General features: G+C 42.1%; 1 protein-coding gene across 2 annotated transcripts in view; it reads left to right on the top strand.

The window, feature by feature from the left end:
* The first annotated feature begins 201 nt into the window (after nucleotides 1-201).
* UBAP1 (ubiquitin associated protein 1) overlaps nucleotides 202-12,733 on the top strand; it is a 100,441-nt gene continuing 87,909 nt past the window's right edge. Inside the window, exon 1 of one of the 2 annotated variants that reach the window (XM_069216477.1) lies at nucleotides 202-325. The gene's annotated coding sequence lies outside the window, so the exon portion shown is untranslated. The remainder of the gene's footprint in view (nucleotides 326-12,733) is intronic. The other variant, XM_069216558.1, reaches the window with a different exon arrangement.

The following is a 12,733-nucleotide window of genomic DNA, read 5'->3' as shown; positions in this document are numbered from 1 at the left end:
TCAACTGATATTCGATTCTGCTGATATGACTGCCTAATCCCAAAGCTTTGTATACACGAGTTTCTTTGAAAGCATTTGGGGACGCTGTATAGAGTCTTAAATCCGCATGCTGGAGCTCTCTTGGCCAGCTCGAGCTGACATATATCACCGTGCGGCCCCGCCTTCGGTGTGTACAGAGACGCCTACTGCGTAATGACGTCATTTGGTGCTCAGCTGACAGATGGAGAGTCAGACGTCACAACATGGCGTCCCGCGGTAGAGCTGGTATCGGAGCGAGCTTTTCATAGACAGGCGCCGCCCCGGGGACGGGCCCAGTCCGCAGCAGGTAAGAACGAGGTGCTTCCGCTCTATGCTATGATACCATTATTGGCATGTTCTCCTGTTCCCTTTCGCTTACATGCCTTACTGTGTAGCCTGCCGGCTTTAGTATAATTGGCCTTTTGCGCGAAGTACCTTTCCCACCATAGTCCCGTAGCCCTGGATCACCAGTTCAGTATGTACCGATTTCACTTCCTGGGTTTTCTGTTTCTTGATTACCACGTCTGTTTGCTGCCTCACTGTTCTGGTATTCACCTTTCCACAGCCTTCCATCGCCCCACTACCCCCTGGACACCAAGATTCAGCTTTCTCTGTTAAACCCTTTCCTTGGACGGTTGAACATTCCTGGGCTGCTTTTGCGAGTTCGGTAGCTAATGTACAGTCCGTCACCAGAATGTCTTGGATTTTTGTTGTGAGCTTGTTTCAAGACTTGAGTTGTATTGCAAAATATACTTATTTACAGTAGTTAAACTAGAGCGGGGCTTTCCAAGTTTCAGACCCTTAAGAAATTAAAAAGGTTTTCTGAAACTCAACACCATCGAGTTTTGTATTGATCTTCCTTACAGAGAAACAGTGATCGAGGTCTCAACTGCGATACTTCAACTATTGTAAACACTATTCTAATGTAGTCCATGCAAATTAACTATCTCCTGTTTACATTTCTCGCATTTTAATTAATTGCGTATCTAAAAGTATTTACCGTATACAAGGCGCTGTTTTTCAGCAGTTTTGTTCTTGCATCATAATAATCGTGTATTGTGTGAGATGAGTTGCCCGTTGATGTCTGCTGTCTCAGGTTGTGGGTGGTTGTTTATTGCGGTCGGTGATTGGGAGGTGTGAAGTTTAAGGCAGAGCGGGGTTCTCGCAGTGCCCGTCAGGGAGTCACAAAGGCAGAGATGTACATTATGCATTCTCAAGCCATCTATTGAGCATTCTGCAGAGCAAACAAACAAAACAATGTTGACAAGTACCAACTGTTATTGTGAGTTTATGCAAAATTGTGTGAAAGGAGGTACGTAGCTGTTGATATATTGACAGGCTAAAAGGAAATTAGTACTTGCCGATTAATGTTTGCGAGGGAATGGTGTAGTGAAAGAAATGCAAGGCATTATGTGCTAAAGGGAAAAGTGTTGCGGTGTGAAAAATGCAGATGGATGATATTAGAACGTTGCGGGGAATAAAATGATGCAGGCGTCTCGCTGTGAGGCTGCAGGGGAAAAGTGATGTAAGGTAAAAGAAACACTCAGAAAAACCCCTAATCCTTCCAAAGACCTCAGAAATGTTTAATTCGGTCACATATTTTCAAAATTGAAACATTTCAAACATAGGATTTCACAACAATATCATCACTACTCATTTAGATGACCCTAGTAGTAAGCATTAGCAAAACTATTAGATCTTGCTAGTTTGAGGCGCATGCCCATTATTTTGTGATATGCTGGATGCAATAACATAAGGCCCACTAAGAGATTCTCAAATACTTGTCAAATGACACACTGCGTGAGCACTAGTTTTAGTTGGTGTTGTAAGCCGCTCACTTGACTACATATGCTACGTTGCTTGGAAAGTATACACAGATATCTTTGGTACACCCCTTTTAGAGAGACTCGCCCCACCCAACTTCATCTTATTTCATCCCACTTAAAGTTCTTCCTATTTACCTACCTGGCCTTCTTTTTTGAGACACATTTATTTAATAATGCGTCACCGGGTCCTAGTGGAAAGCAGTGGCCTGTGAAATTTAATGTCACGCTGAGCAACTTCAGACACATTGTAGTCTGTCTCCTAACATGATATATTGCAGGGTTCTCTGAACGGCTCTGGATCTGTATAGCACGGCAGTCAGCTGACTTCTCATGCAGCTGTCATTCAGCCACCATTGATTAGCTTTTTGCATACTAAGATTTGTATTTTCATAATTTCATTCCCTGCGGCCAAGTCCCTATAACCACCCAAACCTGTGGCACGCAGGCAGGGGTTGGCCGCAGAAGCTGGCCTGTGGCCAACCCCTCCAAAACCACCCAACCCTGCGGCCCACACGGCTGAAAGCCGTGCACCGCAGGGTTGGCCACATGGCCTGTCTCTCTGGGTGTGAGAGTGTCTGAGTGTGAGTGTGTCTCCGGGTGTAAGAATTGGTGTGAGTGTCATTGTGGGTGTGTGAGAGTCTTAGTAGATCTGTGAGTGGGTACATTAGTATCATTCAATAGAGGAGGGGGCCACGTAGCCCCCCTCCCCGGGCCAAATACAGCCCTGGGGACCTTATCCCCCGGGGCCTGACCATAAAAAAATGTAGGAGAGATGTGGTGTGGCCCCCTGGCCCGGGACCCCATCCCCTGGGATTTGGACTTCATTAAATGGAGGATGGGTCTATGCAGCTCCCCTCCCTGGGCCGATCACTGCCCCCGGAACCCCATCCATCGGAGTCTGGCCTTCATTAAATGGAGGAGGTGTCTGTGCCCCCACCCTCGTAAATCTCAGACTCAACTCCAGGGAGGTGGCAGTCCCTGGGGCTGTGGGGGAGCTGTATGAGTTCCCCCATTACAATTTACATTTTTGCCCCAGGGGTTGGCAGTCCTCGGGGCTGTGGGGCAAGGTCCACGTGGGCCCCCCACATACATTTCAGATTCAGCTGTGGGGAAGGCTAAACAGGCCTCCCCCAATTTAACTTGCCATTTTGCCCCGGGGAGGTGGTGCTCCCTGGAACTGCAGAGGGGTTAGGGATGGGAAGGGGTGCAGTACTCCATTTCTTTTCTTATTTAGCCCTTGGCGGTACCTGGGGCTGTGGGGGAAGCCGTAGAGGCCTCCCCCATTTCAAATAACGATTTAGGCCCCTGCTAAATCTTCTGCACTGGATAATATGTGGTGAGCCTGTAATGTAGGTATTGAGGTAGGGCAAAACGGCAATCCTGTGTAGAATTATAGTGACTCAAGTTACCACGTTTCCTAGTGTGCACAGACAGCTCCTTCGATTATACATAGATCATCTCCATAAGCACACATTGAACAGATAATTCGTACTGTGTGACCAACACTGTTTGTCTTTTTAGGGAAGATTAAAACAAAATATTGACATCTATCTCAAGCCCATTCCAAAACACGTAGTGTGTTAGTTGCAGAAGTTCAAAAATACTATTATTATATATTAATTTGTTTGGTACGTCACTATAAACAAAATGGCCATCTCTGGGGTGAATGAACAGCCTAGGACTGTACCTTTTATTTGATAGAAAAAGAGATTATGAAACTTAAAGATTTTGTGGAGGGACACAGTTCGACCAAATTAATCATAAATGAGGTTGAAACAGAGTGAGGTCTTTCTCTGCCCTTTAGGCACCACTCCATAGTTCCGTGGCTGAGTCTTGAGGGATGCTGGTGTAGAGACTCTCTTGACATTCTTAGTGGCTATTATCTGAACTATGTCATCCTATTCCCTACCTTCAATTTTGTTATTGTCATCAGTTGTATCTTGTATCTAAGAGGGAATATGTTAGACAAAAGGTTTTAGAAACGTGTCTACATAATTTGCCATTAGTTCTAGTACTGACTCTGTTGCCGACACAATCGGTCTACATAGTCGATTTACTTAATTTTTATGAATTCTAGGCATTGTGTACATCACTGGGATCATTGGTTATTTTTTATTTTAGTAAGTCATTTTCTTGTTTAACCACCCCTCTTCTAGGTCTTCATTCAGAAAGAGTCTTACTTGTTCCTGTATTTCTATTAGAAAGACCATAACAGATCTTTGAGAGTAAACAATAAGCTTGGAGTTAAAAGCACCAGAATTAAGCTCAGGGTTCTCTCATTGAGTCTTATCAATTAATGGTTAACTTTTGAATCTTTTCTTATCGTGTTTCTTAGAAATGGTTAACGTTGAGGAAGTTGTATATCCCCAGAACCAGACTGTCTAGTGAAAGTCCAGAATTACAGGATTGATCAAAACCCAAATCTCCAACTCTTTTCCCTAAACCAGGAATCAAATAAGCTTGTATAATGTAGTAGTCCAGCGTAAAGTGCTATGTGCATCAGACTAATGCCCTGGCAACCGTTAGAGGTATTCTGTCTTCAGTCCCTGTCTTTGCAGTATATATCACCACCCTTATTAGTTTCTTTAGTTTTGTGCAGATTTGTGTTCTCATAAAAACAATAATGGAGAACAAACCATTCCTTGGTTTCCCTAGTTTGACAACATACAGCATTTTATTTAATATCAGTCATAGAGGGCACAGTTTGCTGAACCTTTCTACACTGAGAAGCTCTTAAAAATGCATATTATTCTTTCAATAGCAAGCTTAGTGAAGGTTACCAACATAGGATGAATGAAATTTGTGCATAACAGAGATCTCTTTAAGTGACCTTTAGAGTTAGGTTTTTAAATGTTCAAAAAACTGTGCAACCATGCTTGCAATTGTGACCACTGAAGGGGAAATAATTCAGCCTTTTATATAGTAAAAAATACTATATTGAGGTTTTTGGCAACAAAATCACTTGATGGGTTATATACTGCCTCAGATATGCAGCAATATACTGTTAAGCAGCTTGTGATCGCACAGTGCAAAGGCATATTCATTACACTTTCTCTAAACTTTGCACAGCATTTGTAATTGTTTGTGTGTTAAATTGTGTGCAGTTTACCAAACATTCCATACACATTTATTATCTGATATGTTTGTCTTGAACCTACTGTTATTTAATCATGGGTGAAATTTCAGTAGCCCCAGTGAGATTCATGAAATCCCTCAATTTGACATTATGAGATTTCACATTACATTTACCTGAGTGCACACCTGCCTGACAAAGTCTAGTAGCAATAGACTGATTCATACAGACAGAAAATATCTTTGCAAGACACCTTTTATATTCATACCAATCTACTGCTCGTGTCTTGCAAGATTTTTTTTATTTTATGTAATTGTGAGTTGTGCTAGGGTAAACAAAACATAATGTACACGAAATGGCAGCATTTCTCATTTTGCTTAAAGCATAATTTTGTTTCTTTTTCATAGAATTTTAGCAGAAAAATGTACATGTGTTTAGACACATTTATTTAGATGCTTTCCAAAATCCATGGGTTAAAGAACTATACTGAGCTAACATTTGGTACACTGTTTCCTTCACTGTTAATGTCGAAGTGATGCTATGCAATCCTCATGCTTTTTCTCTGTTTCTCACCTTGCTTGTCAGGCTTTTATACAGTTCTCCTTTTCTTTGCCTGCATCATAATAGTTCAATTCTTTAACTATTCGTATAAAATAGTGTAATACCTAAAAGTCATAGCACTGTAAAAAAAAAAAAACTAAAATAATTGAGGGCTTGCTTTTTAAACTGAACACAGTCTCCTTCTCTGCCTGCTATTGTTTCCTTGCATTTCAAATATGTTTGGGATGTTATTTGACCCAATCAAATTCTACTGCTTTTTATAACCTCAACTTTTGTTTTATATAAACAAAAACAATTCTGAACATTGCATTGGGAGAAATATATTGTAACACAACTAGATTCACTTTCTGCCGCACCTAGTTATTAATGTCAACTTTTTTTTTTTTGAAAATTAAAACAAATAATGGTTGTTGTCCTAAACCCACCTTCCCACAGTTAGTAGCTACAAAAGTATACCTTTTTGAAGTGAGAGCTGAGATAGATTTGTTTAAATTGTTCTTTTCTACAAGGATGCCATTTCAGTTTGGGAGTTTTACATGCATTCAAAAGCTATGTTTGTTGCCTTTATCTCTCGGTACTTGAGAAATGTTAATATGTTTGTGTCTAAAATTTCCAACGTTTTAGTGGTAGCAATCCTCCCTTTGTGGTGCTTGCTGAGCACACCTAAAGTATTGCATCCCAAGGTATTGTTCAAGAATTGATTAACCCCTGATGTAAGCATTTTAATCATTGCTTAGATCTGTCAGAGTTGTTAACATCTAGTGAATTGGAGAAATGAAGCGCAAAGTTAAGGAAATGCTGGAAAACCTGGGGAGATAGTATTAATTTGGGTTTAATAACCAGGTACTAATTCCTATATGAATCGTGAGGCTCATCATCAGCTGTAAAACGAAGTTGGCAAGCGGGAAAATATTAGGCCTTATCAAGAGGTATATTTGCCTTTGTTTACCAGTGAAAGTGTGTTGACAAGGTACGGAGAGATTTCATCATTGTATGGTGCTTTTCAATAGGTGTTTTGTTACCAATTACATATATTTTGTTTATGTATTTTATTGCATTTGAAGAAAAATGCATTTTGAAATTACATCGAATAATAAAATCCTGCATCATCTTCTAATCAATAAGAGAGTTTCTAAATACAGACATGGTATGTCCAAATATCAATGATCGAAGAATGGAATATGGAAAAGACAAAAGGGAGGAAAGAAAATCACTTGTTGCATCCATTCACTTGACAACATGACAATGTAATTAGTGATGCATGATAAGTGCTATAAGCAATAACAGCAAAGGACGTTGACCATATACCCCAGCCCTATCTTCCTTCCCTTTCATTACAAAAGCCATTGTTGTTTATGCTCGGTGAGTGAAGAGAGGAGCATTCACCACATAGGATTCAGTGTGGGAGGTCATGAATCATATCAGTGACGTTTAAGTAGTCAAACTATCAGTGGTGCTGGGCTCACACTAGTACACCATGGTTGTGTATCGCAGCATTAGACTGTGTCTCCTGCTTGTGTCTTAAAGTGTTCTAGCATGGTGTCCCATGCCATGGCAATGGGTTGCCTTTGTAAACCTCAGTATTCTTCTAGCTGGAGTATGGCGATGATGCTGCAATCCCAATGAGGAGATCGTCAGTAAGACAGCCCTCCTGCCCTCCAGGGCCTACTGCTTTGCCCTGGAGGCTGTGTTCTGAAGCACTCTCTGCTTTTGGCTTTGAGGAGGTTCACTCAACTACTTTAAGAGAGCATACCAGGGGAGGAGGGAATTGCACATTGGGATAATGTCATTCCAACCAGTCCCACTCTGTGTCCGGGGAGTTGACGAATACAGTAATTTGGTCATGTATTACTTATAGTTGTTCTGGGTACATTAAGGCTCATATAAGCCCTTCAGTTCGAAATTGACGTTTGACCTCCAGGAAAGAGGCTCGGCGGCGCTGTATTTCCCATGTTTAAACTGGGAGCAGTGATACTGTAACATTATCCATTGTTATCGGAGACTTTTATTTGGCCTTTTGAACGAGAATATCATGATCCCTGTAATTGAGACTAGATGCAAGCATGGGGTGTGGTAGTGCGCCGGTGGGAGGTCATCTGGTAGGCACACTGTGGGCGCGCTCCACTGTGAACAGGGTGGAAAGCCCACGGGGAGCTTTGGTGGACTGCAGACATTGTTTAACAAACAATGTTTGATTGGTTCCCTCCACCCCCTCGGGCATCCCCACTACGCTCACGTTGTTGGGAGATGCCGACCCTCGGCATTCTCAGCTCTCTTGTAAAGCTGTTAATTGCTTCTGAAGGTCTGTGTTTACAGTAGAATGCAAGGTGTGTTGAGGGACCAATGTAGCCAATGTGCTTTCAGCTGCCCGTGCTTTCTCTGAAAGTTTGGGGGTGATCATTTCTTAAAATCCCTAGATCTCCAATAACGTGTCAATTCGATGTTTAACAGCGGATCTAGAGTCATAGATTTCTTGCAAAGTCACATCAAGTTTATCCCTGGGGGAAGTATGCTCTGTGTGTGGGATGTATTTCTCAAGGGTATGTGTGTAAGATGCATCACAGCTACTGTTGCAACCGCCCCCTACAACTTAACTGTTAATCCAGAAGCCTGACTGTATAAGAAACACATCTGAAAGAGGTTGGGGGAGGGGAGGCAGTCAGATATCTGACACGTGGCATCAGAGTGACTGTTGTGACAGTCCCCTACTATGTTGAGAGTTCAGTTTGGTGAATTTAGTGCACCCCATTGTAATGCTTATAGGAGTGGAGTTGTGTGTCCAGCAACGCAGCAGAGTTTATGTCAAGTGGCGTGCAGACACAGTGCAGCTCAAGTTAATTTCTCACCAGTTTCAATGGCCCAAGCAGTGTTAGATGTGCTATGAGAAGGAGCAAGAGAGGATCCCCCCCTAATCTGCCCCCTGTCCCGGTTAGATGCCTTTTCTAGTCCACAAAATGGCAGCAGGATGATACAATTTACTCTGCCCTGCGTTCGGCAATAGAGCATCTTGGCATAAGAAAGGAAACTGGATCTGAATCCCATTCGAGAGAGGACCTGAAAAAGGGATGACCAGTCGAGATAGTACACTGCTTTTGAAAAACCTAAAAGTATAAGTGTGGATGGGTCTTTAAATCAGAGACAGTGAGATACAATGGTCCAGGTGGTTTTTCTCTGGAAGCCCACAGGCATCCTAAATCAACTGAGCATCTTATGACCCAGCTCCCCTATCCAGCCACAGTGATTGAAAAGGTCATTAGCAAGCAACTCACAACCCACCTCAAACATCACCATGTTCTGGACAGCACACAACCAGTATTCAAAAACAACCACAGCACCAACATCATTCATCGTGGCCACCAATGACATTTGAAACATCCTGGACAGAGGAGAAACAGCGTCCCTCATCCTGCTCAACCTCTTTGTGCCCTTCAGCTCTGTCTCCCACAACACCCTCATCAGAAGACTCCATGTGATTGACTATTTTTAGCTTATGGTTCTAATCTCTGCCTACTTTTTCTTCTCCTCCCAACTCTTGCTCAGTGAGTGATTGATTTATTTATTTAGACCTACCACACCTTTTCCCCTCTTCTAAATTCACAACATTTTCTCTGCACTTAATGTGCATCTCTTCTGCTCCTGCACTTCATAAGGCAGGGTATATACTGTCCTCTTACCTGACTCAACTAACTACATACCAATACTCTCTCTGAATTTCTTTTGAGGCTTGTATCTCAGTTTATTTCCCAATCGCCATGAACCTGTGATGGTCTCTGGTTATTTGTCTTTTGCCTCTCCACCCTTCATGTCACTAGTTTGATTGTTGATTGGTTGTTTTTTTTTAGAGGTGTCCAAATGCATTTCTGTGCTTAAGAGTTTCTGAATACCTCTATTGCTGCACATTGCTGAGTCTAGTATATTGACAGAATCCTTTCAGAGCTCTTCATAGGACTCCTGCTTTCGCGGCTTAGCCACAAGGTATTTTGTGGAATGCTGCTGATGACAGGATTTTATAATCCGTCACATAATTGCATCACATGTTTCTGTTGAAAGCATGACTTTCTGTTTGAGAAATGCTTTTATCAAGTTATGTGGCCAAGACTTTGGGCCCGATTTATGATTTAGGCGGCCCAGCCAATTATAGCAGTGAGGAGGGTGTTGCCAATTTGGCAGCCTCCCCGCTGCCTTATTGTGATCTCTCCGCCGGTCTCTCTTGACCACGACTTGCAGTGCTGCCAGTGCTTCGGGATCCCCAATCCTGGCAGTGATGTGGCAGTCATCCCACAACCACATGTATGGAAGTCCTGTGGATTGCTCGACTTGTAATCAGGCCCTTAGTAAGGCCATTTACCTTTTGATCGAAGGCAGTGATTTTTATTGAGAAGTGATGTGGATGGCTGTGTAAAGTACTCATTTTGGAAGCCAAAGAGACACATTTAAAAAAACAAACAAAAAAAACCCAGGACAAATGTAGGGCAAGGCTCGCCTGTCAGTGTCATGGTGCTACTAAGAATATCAGAAACTCAGTCAGTGGCCCCATTACCCTGCTCAGTATACCCTGATCAGTTGTGAATGTTTAAATATTTTATTTCAATTCCTTCTCATTCCTAAAGTGGATCATTGCACTTCCTACATTTTGTGCCATCACATTTGTTTCCGTTTTTCGTGGCTTATTTACCCCAGGTAGCATCTGACCACTACATACATCTCTAAATGTAACTTCTTGAAGAGTATTTATAAAGATATCCCTTGTCTGTGAGGCCTGGTTCACTTGGTAGAAAAACATTTTAATACTTACAATTTTAACCCAATTCTCCATGTCGGTTACTTTCATATATCGAGTTTTATGTACCTGTATGAATTTTCTGGAGACCATAATCGATTGCTACACCTATTACTACATGTGGCTGGTATATCTGATGTTATTCAGCTATAGAATTTGATTTTTAGGGTGGAGCGCAAGGCGCTCTGTCCCTGGTGTAATCTCTCTGTGGGCTTTTAACCACGCCCATGTCAAGCCCATCAGTTTGGTTGGTTTGTGGGCTTGCCTTTTAAAATTAGCTTGATTTAATTAGTGAAGGGCAAGCATACATCATGCCTTTTCCGGTGTTTAGCTGTCCTCGAGCGCACCGGCCAACTATTGAAAACATACGAGGATCTATGTTTCTGTATGGTTTCCTCACTACTGTTTCTCTTCATTTTGTAGGCAGTGCGATCTTGCTGGGCAGTAGTAGAGCGCTTTGCATGACATTGACCCTGTTACATGGATATTTGCACTTTTGCCGGTTACATGGATAATTGCACTTTCGCCGATACGTTTCACCGCGAGCGAACTTCTGTTTCTTTTTTTGTGTTTGCTTTGAGCTCATGGTGGCCGTTGGCTCACTTATGTGAAACTGTTTTACTTTTCAGTTTAAGTGGCAAGAAAAGTCTGGTTATGAGTTTACACCGCTAATAGCTTTTACTTTAGCAAGCGCGAGACCCATTACATTGCAAATGCTCGTTTTATTTGTAATCTGATGGCTTTTTTCTTGCCCTTGAGCCATGCACTGCAGGGCTTGGTAGCTGGAAAGCACCCAGTTTCCAAAATCATAGTACTTGCCAGTTTATTGAAATGCATTTCCTCTGCTAACCATGCCTTAGAAAGGTAAGCCCTTGTGTTGATGCATTTTTGCCAGTTTCCTTTGCAGACTGACTGTTGAGCTGACTCATTCCTCAGATGCATTAGTTGTTTAACTAACAAGGTCATACTTCCTAATTTATTTTAATCTAATGATGGATTGCCCTTCATGTTTAAGATCGATTCTGAGACATCCAGCAAATAAACCCACACCCCTCACGTGGCCGTCATTTATGGTATTTAATTATTTTGTCAGCCTTTTAGTACTGTAAGATAACACAAAGTTGTGCCCTGTCACTTCACTTCTTTGTATATATTAATCACAAAGCCCACAAGGTATTACTGCACGCACTTTTACTACCCCTTCCTCCCAACCAACACAAGGTAATTTATTGGAACTGGGATGACAGAGGAACTTGGGGCACTCCATCGCTGCTCTGAGAGGGGTGTGCAGGGAGGTTATGGCGGGCAGGATCGCTTGTGGCACGCAATCTTGTTTCATTGAGGGGTAATGAGGGATTTGGTGCCCTCACGGCTCTGCTTCTCTTGGGAGGAGGCAAGAAACCTTATAGGGTTTAAGGTGACTTTTTTTTCTCTGAGAAATGTTATAAATCTACTGAACACCTGGTACCTGAATCATTTGACAATGGTGATTTCTACATAATACGAGTGCAAAGTAGAACCCATTTCAGTGGTAACATCTACAGTACCTTTCTCAAAGTACATCATACAGTGTCCGCCCTGGAGCAGTTGTGATTGTCAGTAGTATGAAATCTACCATTGATCATGCTATTAAAATAAGACTTGTACTAGCTTAAAATGTCAACTCTCTATGAAGTGGGAGTCGGGGTCCTGCGTTACTGTGTTGCCAAGTAACACAAATATGTGTTTTTAGCGTGCTGCTGACTACTCCGACCATACATGCTGCATGGACACTGCTCTAATATGAACCCAGTGGCAGTTTTCTAACAGTTTGGTCTGAGAATGATATTGTTTCTCGTATCCCCCTTCAATCTACCAAGCAGCAGAATCCTAATTTATTTGGATAGTGATTGAAGTTTTTGGGAATTGAAAACGTTGTAGCTAGATCAGATCCCTCCTGCAGGAACCTCACTTACCACATGTTCACTATAACATGAACCTACTTATGGCTGCCCATTCTGCCTCTGATTATAGGTCTGGGTAGGAAAGGCCTACGAGCATCTAAATTTCTTTTCTTCGCAGTCTTGTAATATAATTGTGTTACGTTAGTCTATCAAAATATTAGCGCAGCTTTCTGTGCTTATGGTCAGAGTGTGAGTGAGTTTAGCTCTGTGACCTAGGCACTATTCTTATTAGAGTATGTGCCAGCAAAAAGTTAATATGGTGGAAAGAAACCTCCTTCAGTGATATTGAGCAGCCAGTCATTGGCCAAAAATGGAAGAATAGATCATGTGTGTGCAGTTGTTTAAAACCTCATGGTGAGGTAATGTGGTGTATTATGTGGTGTGCTTGTGAGACATCAGTGTAATACCCTTACCAATCCCTTCAGGACTAATAGGTGTCATTTCTTAGCCTTTAACTCAACCCTGGGTAGCTATTTCTTTGAGCAGTGAGGCTTACATAAATGAACAAATGTAAAGCATTTAAACAGCACAA

The sequence above is a fragment of the Pleurodeles waltl genome, chromosome 1_1 (assembly GCF_031143425.1).
Source record: "Pleurodeles waltl isolate 20211129_DDA chromosome 1_1, aPleWal1.hap1.20221129, whole genome shotgun sequence".
NCBI classification, from domain to species: domain Eukaryota; kingdom Metazoa; phylum Chordata; class Amphibia; order Caudata; family Salamandridae; genus Pleurodeles; species Pleurodeles waltl.
This window is presented reverse-complemented; position numbering and strand designations above follow the sequence as displayed.